This window comes from Lemur catta, chromosome 5 (genome assembly GCF_020740605.2).
Source record: "Lemur catta isolate mLemCat1 chromosome 5, mLemCat1.pri, whole genome shotgun sequence".
NCBI lineage: Eukaryota > Metazoa > Chordata > Mammalia > Primates > Lemuridae > Lemur > Lemur catta.
Window position 1 is genome coordinate 1,754,172 of NC_059132.1, and position 13,499 is coordinate 1,767,670.

Here is a 13,499-nt window from a genome sequence, read left to right on the forward strand (position 1 = left end):
TCTTGATATTCTAAATAAGGCTTTTTATCAGATGAATGCAACTTACAGATTGGTGAAGGTAATTTTGAAGCGGAATTGTAGACTTACCATTTTTTGCTCTTAATTATCTTGTATTTCATCATCAGATTCCTTATGTTTCTAGTCCTTAAACACAGCCTATTATGGGCACAAATCAAACATACATGTCTAAGAAAAAACCAATTTAAAATTGAAACAGTCTCAAGCGTCCCAGCAGTCAGTGACTTCCAGCCAAGAGAAAGGCTGAGTAAAGGGATCCTGCGTGTCCTCACCTGACCTCCCCCCTCGCCCCTGCGTGCGGCTTACATGCCAACGGGCGCCCAGTCTGTTATCACAAATGGGGAAAATTTAAAGAATATGTCATTTATTTTTTACTTAAATTTTTTATTTTGACGTAATTCTAGATTCACATACAATTGTAAGAAATAATACGGAGAGATCTCATGTACCCTTTACCCAGCTTCCCCCAATGGTAACACCCTGCAAAACCGTAGCACAATGTCACAACCAGGATAGTGACATGGACATAGTCAAGACACAGAACATCTCTGTCACAGGAATCCTTCCTGTGGCCCCTTAGAGCCATATCCACCTCCTTTCTCTCCCCTCCTCCCCTCATCCCTAATCCCAGGCAACCACTAGTCTTTTCTCATTTATATGATTTTGTCGTTTCAAGAATGTTACATAACGTAACCTAAACTTTTGTACCCCCACAATATGCCGAAATAAGAATAAAAAAAAAAAGAATGTGACATAAAGGGAATCATACAATATGTAACCCCTTTGGGGATTGGTCTTTCTCACTCAGCATAATTACCTTGAGATTCATCCAAGTTGTTTCATGTATCGACAGTTTGTTCTTTTGTACTACTGAGTCCCAGGTATGGAAGTGCCACATTTGTTTAACCACCTAGGTTGTTTCTACTTCTTGGCTATTACAAATAAAGTTGCTATAAACATTTGTGTACAGGTTTTTGTGTGAACATAAATTTTTATTTTTCTGGGATAAATGCCCACAAAGTATTATTGCTGGCTTGTATGATAGTTGCATGTTTAGTTTTTTAAAGAAATGGCCAATTTTGAATAAAAGTGTTTCATGTAAAAGGAAGAAAAAAAAAAGAACCAGCCAAACTATTTTCCAGAATAGCTGCACCATTTTCCATTCTTACCAGCAATGTGTGAGTGATTCTATTTCTCTGCATCCTCGCCCACATTTGGTGTTGTCATTATTTTTTATTTTAGGCATTCTGACAGGTGTGTGGTGATATCTTATTGTGGTTTTAATTTGCATTTCCATTTCCCTAATGGGTAATGCTGTTGAACATCGTTCATGTGTGCATTTGCCATCTGTACACCCTCTATGGTGACATGTCTCTTCATATCTTTTGGCCATTTTCTAATTGGATTGTTTGGTTTGTTTGGTTTTTTTTTTCACTATTGAGTTTTGAGAGTTCTTTAGACATTCTAGATGCTAGTTCTTTGTGGAGATAGTTTACAAATATTTTCTTCTAGTCTATAACCCCTTAAAAAAGGGTCTTTTGCACAGCAAAAGTTTTTTAATTTTGATACAATCAAATTTATCATGTTTTCCTTTTATGGGTCTTGCTTTTGGTGTCAAATCTAAATCCAACATCCCAAAGATTTTCCACTATGTTTAAATAAAAGTTTAATAGTTTTATACTTAACATGTAAGTCCATCATCCATTTTGAGTGGATTTTTGTACAAGGTCTGAGACTTAGGTTGAGGTTCATTTTTTTTCCTACAAACGTACAATTGCTCCAGCACCATTTGTTGAAAAAGCTCTCTCTCCTCCATAGACTTGTTTCACATCTATGTCAAAAATCAAATGGGCAGGAATTGCAAAGGTCCCTGAATAGCCAAAACAATCTTAAAAAAAAAAAAAAAAAACAAAGTCAGAGGACTCACAGTTCAAAACTTACTATTAATACAAAGGTACAGAAATTAAAACAGTGTGGCACTAGCATAAGGTAGACACATAGACCAATGGAATAGAATTGAGAGTTTAGAAACTTATACCTCTACGGCTAATTAGTTTCAACAAGTTGCCAAGATTATTCAATGGAGGAAGAATAGTCTCTTCAACAAGTGGCATTGGGATAACTGGATACCCACGTGCAAAAGAATGAGTTTGAACCCCTACCTCACACCAAATACACAGATTAATTTAAGATTGATCAATGACCTAAATATAAGAGCTAAAACCATAAACTCTTGGAGAAAAACACAGGAGTAAATCTTCACAACCTTGGACTTGGCAATAGATTCTTATAGCACAAAAAGCATGAGTAATAAATAAGGAATAAATTGGACTTTATCAAATCTAAACATTTTTACACATGAAAGGACCCTGTCAAGAAAGTAAAAAGACAACCTACATAACCTACACAGTAAAAAAAAATTTGTAAATCATATATCTGATGAGGAATCAATATCCAGGATACATAAAGAAATCTTATGACTCAACAACAAAAAGACAAAGCAACTCAATTAAAAACTGGACAAAGGACTTGAACAGACATTTCTCCAGAGATGATATACAAATGGTCAAAACTTTGCATTAGAGAAATGCAAATCAAAACCATAACAAGATACCACGTCATACCCACCAGGATGGCTATATTAGTAAGTTTCAAAAAAATGGAAGCTAAGCTGGGGCAAGAACATGAATAACTGGAAATCGCATACACTGCTGATAGAAACGTAAAATGATTCAGTTGCATGGATAACAGCGTGGTGGGGCCTTAAAAAGTTATATATAGAATGATCTGTGACCCAGCAATTCCACTCATAGGTATATTCCCAAAAGAATTGAAAACAGGCGCTCAAAAACTCACACATGACTTTTCATAGCAGTGCTGTGGACAACAGCCGGAAGGTGGAAACAACTCAAATGTCCATCAATAGATGACAGATAAGCAAACCGTGGTCTATACATGCAGTGGAATATTATTACAATGAGCCATAAGTAGGACTGAAGTACTGGTACCTGCAACCACAGGGATGAACCTCAAAAACATGTTAAGTGAAAGAAGACAGATACACAAGGTCACATTTATATGATTCCACTAATATGAAATATCCAAATAGGCAAATCTGTAGAAGGAGAGAACAGATTGGTGGCTGGAAGAAGAAATGGGGATCAGCTACTTGAAGGCTACAGATTTGTATTTTCGGTGATAGAAGTGTTTTGAGCCTAGGTAGAATGGTGATTGCACGACATTGTGAATGTGCTAAATGCCTCCGATTTGTTCATTTTCAGGGTTTAATTTTGTACGAATTTCACCTCAATATAAACTAAACTAAACTAAAATAATAAGCTAGGCATATTTTATGGATCTATTTTGGGTTCTCTATTCTGTTCCTCTGACTTCTGTGTCTAGCCCTCCACCATACACATAGTCTTGATCACTGTAGCTATTAATATATAAATCTTGAAGTCAGTGATTCCTCCCAATTTTTTTTTCAAAATTCTTTTAACTGGTCTTTTATCTTTCTACATGAATTTTATAATCATCTTGCCTCTATCTACAAAATATCTTGCTTAGATTTTGGTAGGAATTGTGTTAAACCTGTACATCAGTTTGGGGTAGAGTTTGGTTTTTGTCTAAAAGTTTTCCTCTTGCTAGGCTGCCTCTTTTATGGTCCTTTGGTGAGAAAGAGAGGGTTTTTCTTGGACTTTTTTTTTGCCTGTATCTGTTTGCATTTCCAGATTACTAGCTTTATTTATTTATTTATTTATTTATTTATTTATTTATTTATTTATTTATTTTGAGACACGGTCTCACTCTGTCACCCAGACTAGAGTGCAGTGGCATCATCATAGCTCATTGCAACCTTAAACTCCTGGGCTCAAATGATCCTCCTGCCCCAGCCTCCTGAGTGGCTGGGACTACAGGTACATGCCACCATGCCCGGCTAATTTTTCTATTTTGTGCAGAAACGGGGTCTTGCTCTTGCTCAGGCTGGTCTCGAACTCCTGACCTCAAGCGATCCTCCCACCTTGGCCTCCCAAAGTGCCAGGATTATAAGCGTGAGCCACTGTGCCTGGGCCAGATTGCCAGCCAGCTTCTAGACAGGAGTGTGGCAACAGTAGGTGCTCCATAAACAGTCACTGAATGGATTATTTAAAACGCGAGTGGGCTACTGGCCCCTCAGGTCTCCCCTGTCTCAGTGAACAAAGAAGGTGTGTGACGCCCCTGGGGTGAGCTCCGAGAGGGGCAGGATTTCCCAGGCTGGTGAAACAGCCTTTGCTCCTCCCCCGAGAGGGGGTCTCACCCTGACCTTGGGGCTTGTTGGCTTCCAGAGCAAACCCAGAGCTCAGAGTCAAGTCAGCTGGTTCCAGGCGGGGCAGAATCCCTGAGCCAGGCAGGAAAGGACCCCCCACTCTTGGAAGACCCCTGACTGAGGAAGCCCTGTTGTGGGCAGGGCAGGGCCACCGGCAGAGAGGAACCTCCGACCAGGCCTTTCTCGGGAGGAATGCCGTCTCTCCACGTCACCTCCGACTGCTAGCTTCTCGAGGTCCCGAGACCGTGGAACAAGCATGTTTTCATCTGCCACCCCGAGCTGCTGGCCGCCAGGGGCTGGGCGGGAGACAACGGTGGTGACTCCACCCAGCGTGATCTTTCCCACAAACTCTCAAGAGCTGGCCTCAGCCAGGGACAGTCCCCGGGACTCATTCTCCAGGCCCAGACTCTCTATGAGCCAGAAAAAAAAAAAATCAGAACTGAATTTTTAGAACAAGAAGAAAGACTGTGCTCTGGGGCTGGTTAGCATGAAAATGCAGGCCCCATTCACACGCACTGCAGGTACGTTGAGCAAACACAAAAGTGACAACAGGCAGGGTGCGTGACAGAGGAGCCTGCAGTTATCACAGTGACGAGGTGGCCTTGCCCACACGCCATTCCTTACGGCTTCTCACTCTGACGATGCATGAAATTGCCCGCCCTGCCGGAGCCGCGCCTACGTTCATGCCAACCGGCAACATGGCGCCCTCTCATTAGCCGCTGGGCACAGGTCCACCTGCAGGGGTGTGATTAACGAGGGTCTCATAAACCCTGGGGGAATGGGCCGTCCCAGGTGCCCTGGGAGAGGGAAATTGCCTTTCACAGCCACATCAATCACCGGGCGTCAATCTCAGCTTCCTCACTGTCACACCGTGGTGAGCCACCCCGTGGCCTCCAAGATGTGACATGGTTTCTAGGACAGCAGAATCTCCTGCTCTCGGGGACACCTTGTCCCTGGCTTCAAAGCAAGGTCAGAGTTGATCTCTAATTATTCCAGTGCGCTCCTGGCTCTGAGACCCGCCAGGAGGGTGAAGGGAAGGAGCAGGGTGTGCACATCGGGAGAAATGCTAAACGTGGAGTGCTGGCCCGATTCACTGCACAGCTGTAGTCTTTTCTGATTTGTCCGTAATTTTCTACGCTACTGCTTCCAATTTGATATCGTCTTGGCCTGGGATGACAGTAAGAATGGGATGACAGATGATGAGCTCAACACACTGCACACAATCACACTCACCCTGCATGTAGGTACAATCAATATGTCACTTGGAAGAAGGAACCATTGGCCACTGGGCAAAGTTGGGAATGTAAAATGTCACAGAATTGAAGATGCATTTCTTATACACTTAGGAGCTGTCACTGTTGCTGCCTCACTGCTCTAGAGGGGAAACCAGGTTTAATGTTTCATAATCAGCTGCCTTGGACAAATGAATTAAAAATCCAAAAGGAGTACTGGAAGAATTTCCAAGTGATCACTGTTACTTTGTTTGGCAGGGGTGCTAGGTACTGTTGAGCAGGTTATGTACTGCACAACTCCAGGGGACACAATTCCCATACACTACATTTGAAATAGCACCTCCTAGAGTCATGAAGTCATTATCCTACAACCATATGGGTGCTGCTAATTCAGTAACTTGGAGTTAGTATTCCCAAGGGCTCATGGGAATACCACAAAAATGAATCAAAAAGACCCAACCATATAGTGTCCATATGGATAACCTAGAAAATCCATGTATATATCTATAGATTACTAATGCAGTTAACTTTCTGCTTTCAGGCTCAGCAGGGCAAGGGGCCATTCCATTTATTGTAGATATCCCAGTCAATAAAGATACCATATAGAAACATGCGCATGTTATTTGTTTTTTTGTGTCTTTGAATATTGTTAAAACTCCCTGAACTTAGTTGTTGTAAACGTGATCTTGCTTTGCTGAGAGGCACTTCAGCAAGCTTTTAGGAAGACAATGTTATGTATAAATATGTAAGATTTTAAATACCTCATGACCAGCAATTCGCCTAAGAATTAATCCTATAAAAATAAGTTAAAGTGTACAAATATATTTGCATGTTTGTGTGTTCATATATGTGTGAGCATATACATACACAAACATGTTCATTGTAGGATGGTTTTAATAGCAACAAATAAAGGAAATTATTTGAATGTATGCTAGTAAGATTTGCTAAATAAATTATAGTATATGCATACAATGAAATACTATGCAGCCTTTAAAAGAACCCGCTGAAGTTATTTATACCTGTAGAAGACTAACTACTTCTTTTTTTTTCTTCTTTTCTCTGGATTCCCAGCAGCTCTTGAATGCCCTTCTAATGTTTGAGGCATTAACTGTCCGTGATACCTTCTTCCCAAGGTAGAAGCTAGACAGTCCCCTTCCCACCTTCCTTTGCCACCAGGACACAGGTACGTAGCCTGGTTCCACCCAGGAGACAAAACTTCAAAAAGGAAGTGAGAAAACGGGCTCAGAGAGAGGCAGCATTTTGCTGGCAAGAATCGCGGGTGAGACAGCCGTGCAGGGCTGAGCTCGTGACACACTCGTGGTGTCAGGGTGAGAGCAAGGGCAGGTCCCCAGAGACAAGTTCCCCAGCAGAGCCGAGTGCTGCATCGGGGCTTGCTGGCGGCAGCAGTGGCATTTTCTCGTTAGGACAGTTCTGCATCGTGGGTTTGCTCAGCGTTCCTCAAAACAGAGCTCCACACCCGCTTCTCTGGCCCCCCGACACTTCTGTGAGCTGCCCTATCTCCGTTAATAAAGCTCCCCTTCTTTTTAACGAGCAGAGTCAACTGCTGCTGCCTGGAAAGGCATCGTGACACCTGACCCTTGACTTTATAATCTCAACTTGTGACTAGACGGCACTTCTGTACCCCACACGTGAACACCCTCTACGCCACCATTCAACTGCCAGATTCAGAGCTCCAGGACTCGGCAGAAGGACGCATGCTCAGGCTCTGCAAGGTGTCACTGCCCGCCAGCCCTTCGCCCGGTTTAACGAGCGCGGCCTTCTCTGCGGGCACAGCGGGACAGGTTTGTGCCATTATGGTGTCATACTTCATTGCCTCATGCCCTTGTTGTCTTATAAAAATGAATAATAAGAAATTAAAATGTCTATATTTTTCAAGACAACAAGGTCTAGTATAGGCTTCATAAGATTGAAACAAAGAAGTCACCAGGGCACGGCAAGGAGAAAGCCCTCGGCCTTAATTTGCTGCTACTCGCTGGACTTACGCTGGTGAACTTGGTGACCGGCCGCAGGGCGTGAGAACAAGTTGCCGGAATGTGAACAAGATGCCGGAATAATTCAGATCTCTGAGACTGCAATCGCCTTAGAAAACATACGTCTATTATTCATTCACTTTTGCGTATCTGTTGAACATCTTTTCAGCCATGTATTGTGTGTGAAAGCGGAGACTGCCTGTATATTCTAAAGTAAAGTGAGTAGGATGCAGGAGAGTGTGCGCAGGTTTGAACCAGCTTTAAACCATCATATATGTGTATTGTATGTCTTGGCACTGAAAAAATTGAAAGACTCTGGGTATATACCCTGCAAACTCTGCAAAGTTGTCAACTCTGTGGGTTGAAATGATGAAAATTTTCACTTGCTATTTCACACAATCTTGAATTGTTTGAAATTCTGCAACGAGCAAGTTTTATGTACTATTAAAGTCATCAAAACCTTAAGGGAACATCCACTGGGAAGAACCAGCACGATGGCTCTTCAGAGCATTTCAAGACCCGAGGCCGCCATGCGGGGATGAGCCCCTGACCCTGGGTCTCAGGGGTCCTCTGTCCTCCCCCCGACCCTCCTTCAGGCTGGTGGTGGCCGGGTGCCTGCCGTGCCACTGCTCTGGGCCTTACGTCTGAGCCCCTGGGGTCGGCACGCACTGTCACAGTGGTGCCCTGGAGTCCTCCACGACAAACAGGGACTCAGCCCACAGCCCGGCAAAGCAGGCTGCCCACCCCCGACAGGGGCTCCCCCCGCAAGGCTGCCAGCAGACGCTGCCCAGTGACACAGTGCGGCACGAGCGGGACTAGCCGATCGTCCTGCCCAATAAAGGGAGACCCTGCCCTGAAGACAGCACAGGGCACGGGGCTCCCAAGGACCGGAGAGAAAATGGGGCGAGGCCAGCGTCACCCTGTGCCTGCAAGGAGGGAGGAGGGGACCCGCAGCGGCTCAGGGAGGGAGGAGACAGCACACAGAGAGGACACAAGGACACAGCGAACTGTTCACGTTTTAGTGCTTTGCAGGGAGGCACCTTATCCTTTCTAACATTTCCAATACTTGTTCTTCTAGCAAATAAAAACAAATTCCTAAATTCAAGCGGTTGTCAAAATGATGGTGGGGAAGAGTGTAAAGGTGTTTTGCTTTGTAAAATGTGTCCTTCCCAGGGCCACAGGGACGCACTTTGCTGGGAGAAAAGAAGGTTCCCTGAGCTTGGACGCCGGGGGCCCGGAGGGGCCGTGTGATCTGTGTCTTCAGCTGGAGCAGCCCTCTGGTCGCCAGGGTGCAAGCGGGCAGCTGTGCTGAGAAAGAACATTCCAGTTCTTTTTCTTTTCTTGGTTCCAACTTGCAAGGAAAAAGCTAAAGTTATCTTTTTCTTTTTAACTCCACAGCAGGGGCAGAGACTGAACCGTGAAACCCACAATAGAATGAAGGTTCTTGCTGCGATTGCTCTCCCTGGTCCTTGTTAATGTCTTGGTGGCCTCTAGCCCCTGCTCTCGGCAAGTCTCTCCCTCTGCGGCTGGTTCGGTGGCCGGATTCCCCGAGTGACAGCAGGAAGTAGGACGACAGTCGGGATGAGGATGGCGGGAAGCCACTGTGGGAGTCCTGCCTGCTCCCCGGGAGGGGTGGCAACGGTGGGGAAGAGAGGGCCGTCCGCAGACTGGCTCCCTCTCCCCGGGAGCACACGGTGAAGCTGGGGCGCTTGGTGATCACCGCAGCCACCACTGTGGACTCATCACATGCTAGGCGTGACACAGGGTCCTTCACATACATTGCCGCGGTTGATCCTCACTGCAACCCTCTGAAGGACGGACATTATTTTGCTCTATTTTATATACTAGAAATCTGAGGCTCGGAGAAGTCACATGACCTGCCCAAATCCACCCCGCCACGGAATTGGGATCCTAAGCCTGGGCAGGAAGACTTGAGAGTCTGTGTCCGTAACCTCCACCTCCCACTCTGGCACAGTCCCCATACGCCGGGGTCACGGCCAGGCAGGGACCTCACAGGCATCTGGGCTGCTGTGGGTCACAAATGGCCACTGCCCGCCTTCCCCGTGCTTTTCCAGGGGTCAGCTTGCTACCGCCCCCGGGTGCTGCCTTCTTGCTCTGCCTTCTCTGGGGCTTCTGCCGACGATGCTGGTCATTGGAAGGGACTTCTCACCTGGCCTTTACGGCCTCCCAGGGCTGGTGCAGAGCCAGGGGGTGCCAGGCAAGGGCCGGGGGCAAAGAGAAAGTGGTAAACAGCCTTGATGGGGAGTGCTGTCACCACCCTCCCCTCCCCGTGTCCCCCACTGTGCCAAACCATCAGGACACCCCCGACCCCAGGCAGGCAGTTGATGGCAGGCGGCTCGGGCAGGCGGCATGGCGTGGAGGGGACGGTGGTTGGGAACACAGTGGAGAGCTACAATGTAGCAAGATCAGTGACTCTGAGCCTGAGATGACTGCAAGAAAAGTCAGCCCCAAGAGACACTGGTCACCACAGCACCCAGGTTACTACGTGACAGGAGATAGACAGGGACTTTTATTTTTCTTTCCGTCCCAGGTGCACAGAGTTGAGCGGATCACGTTGCTCAATTCAGGACGCAGACGCCAGAGGTTCATGTGGGGGCAGGGCGGGGGGCGGGGGGGGGGGGGAGGCTCTTCCCCGGTTGTGTTATTTTGTTTCCTGGTTCCCTGTTTCCATACCTGCTCCTCTTTGCCCACAGGCTCCTCCTCCTGTGTACTTATTCAGGTCACTGGATTAATAAATGAGATTAAACTATTTACAATTATTGAATTCCTCTTATATTAACAACTATTTCTGCCTTTTTATGTTTTCTATTTTTATAACTTCTTTTTTCCCTTTCCTTTCTTACATTCTTTTGGGTAGATGGAATTTTCTTCTGCTGGTTTGAAAGTTAAATATCCTATGTTTATTCTTCTAGGGGTTGTCCCTGAGCCACTAAGAACTGTACCGGAAAGATATAAAGAAAATTAAGGGGGGGAATCCCGATCAATTTCTCAAGCTGTCAATATGCATTTTTGCCTCCATAAGAAGAATTTCAGAGAAATAGACAAAACAAACCAGAATGACAGAGAGAAGGGAGGTATTAAGAGAAGGACATAAAGGAGACAGCGAGAGTCTGTCTCAGAGAAGAGCAAGAAGAGACAGACAGACACGCAGACAAGAAGCAGGACTGAGGGAGAGGGAGGGACGCGGGAGTCCCGCACACCCAACACGCTCCGATTCAGACAGCGGGAAAAGCTCTCGGCTCCGTTAGTTTCCTAATGTGATGTCCCTGAATCACTTGTTCCCTTGTTAGGGAAAACATTCCAAATTATTTCTGTTCATTACCGAGCAGTCCCTGTATTCTAGGCCCCGTTCCGGGCCTGCAGACAAAGCAGCGAGCAGCGGACTCTCTCCTTGCCCTCCCGGAGCTCACAGTCCACGCAAAGAGTTTAAAAAGCAACCACAGCAGGGCAGGGGAGGGACAGGCAGCATCTACCACGGGAAAGCCAGGCTGCTCTACGGCAGTCAGGGAGCCCTTCTGTGCGAAGTGACATCTCGGCTGAGACTGGAAGGACGTAGCTCCTGCACGAGAGGTGCAGACAGCAGCAGCTGGCCTGGCCTGCCGCCTTCCCGCTGGCCACCGGGCCTGCACGCGCCACGGAGCTGCGGGCAGGACACACGCAGACGTGTCGGGGCTGCGGTGCTCACACTGGGCGCAGAGCCCTGTGTCCACGGCCAGCCACACACCCAGGATCACAGCGGCCACCCTGCGCCCTCCCCCAGCCTGCGTCACGGGTGACTCCCCGGTTCCTGAGGCCCACCCTTCTCCGCTCAGCCTGCACGTGTGCTCCACGGCTCAGTTTCCCTTGCGCGCAACCGCACTCACTGATTTAGATTAGGAAGGAGTCTGTCAGGAAACCTTTGCAGGAACAAAAGCGACTATTACCGTTTCCAAGGAGCCATGGTAAATCCTATGGTGCCCACCTCAACTGCCGGCCACGCTGGCTTGGATGAGCAGATAGAAACAAAACAATATGGCAACAGTGGAGGCTCGATCGTGAGCTCCGGCTTTGGAGACAACTGCCTGCGTTTGAACCGTGATTTCTACCAGTCATTGTCACTATGACCTTGGGGAAACCACTGAACTGCTCGGAAGCGCAGCTTCTGTTTATAAAGACATCTAACAGCTTCCCAAGGTGGGGACGAGGGGCAGACAGCACCAGGCCTGGCACCTGCTTGGCACGGATCTGGGACTTAACAGGGGGTTGAAAAGATAATTGCTTAGTACTCGTATTAGTTTGAGTATTAGATGTAGTATCAGCATTAACACTACTATTAGCATTAGTATCTTACAGCCCAACCTGGTTTACTGATAAGGGAGATAATGTCACTGTTTCCTCTGGTTGGAAGTATATTTTGAATATCTGTATTCTATAGTTAGTCAAAACATGGGAAAACATAAAAAGTGGTTTCCAATGGATGTATTAATATAATAGCCAGTGTACTGTATTTAATAATCATGTCTTAGAATTGGTTTAAACAATATACAAAGCTCTTATTCATAAAGATAACTTTGTTATTAAGGGATTACAATAGGTAGACTTCTGTATTGTCCTTCTTTGCTGTATTTAAGAATCTAAGATATCTGGTCATGTTTTCAGTAACTCGTTCTTGCTCATTCATTAAGTCATTCATCATTTAGTCAACAAATATTTGTTCGGATTCCTAGCACAGAGGCATTTGCACAAACTAGGCATTAATATTTGCTGGATTTTAAAAATAATTATATTACCATAATCCAACCACTCATGTATATTTGATTATATTTATAAATACAATCAACTTTGAGATTGACTTTGCTTAAACTCTACAACAAATTAGCTGATCTATAGCCAGTAAATTTTTATTATACTTCCTGAGGATGGTTTTGGGAAATTTCTATTCCATTAAACTTCCCCAGATTTCTAGAAAGGTGGAAAAAAAATCTGAATTCCCTGTATAGTGGCAATGCTATAAATAGATGAGTTCACTAAATAATCATTTACATTCCTAAAACATGAGCACCTCCATTTTCTATCTAATCCTCAATTTTTACATATTTTACTTTTCCATTTACAGTTGAAATGCTCCGCAGTGCTATTAATATTTGCCAAATTACAGTGGATATTTTCACTCTGTGGCTAATCACTTCTGAGTTTACCAAAGTTGGAATGGAATTGGAATTCATACAACTTTCCTCCAGATCAGACAATCACGGCATACAGATACCCTCCGAAGGCGGACAGCGTGGAGGGAGGTGGAACATGACAGCCTGCTGTCCCTGCTAAAATGCTTCCTTAAAAAAAACTTTATGTTGACAAGTTTGATTACTCCTGATTTTCATTCCTGCCTTTCGAAAATGCTGAAATCTTCAGTCTGTGAAAACTGTCAGTATTTGAAAGCACAAAGTCATGAGAAGACGAAGGCAGAGACTCAGGTATGTCCCATTCACAATTCCGGAGCCCCCAGGGTCCCCAACCCAGGCTCCCCTCTCTCCAGGTGCTGGCCATGGGGACATGAGTCACTCTCCCATCCTTAAGCCAATGGCTTTCTTAAGCACATTGGGGAGGCCTTGTCACATTGTTCAAGTTTAAAATACAAAATCATCCAGTAATTTAGGATCATGAGTACATGTAAGCAAAAGACTCCCACGAGAGTGACATTCAGTGAAAAAACCCAATCTGGAAGGCTTAGGTACCGTTCCATCCCAACGATACAGCATTCCCAAAGTGACAAAATCTCAGTGCTGGGGAACAGCTCAGTGGTTGCCAGGGATTGGGGTGGGGGAAAGCGTGTGGTTGTGAGCATTGTGGTCACGGAGCAGTTCTGCCCCGTGACTGTGCTGACGGTGACTTGAATCCACACATGATAAAAGTCCATAGAATCACACGCGGGCCCCACACACAAGATGCATA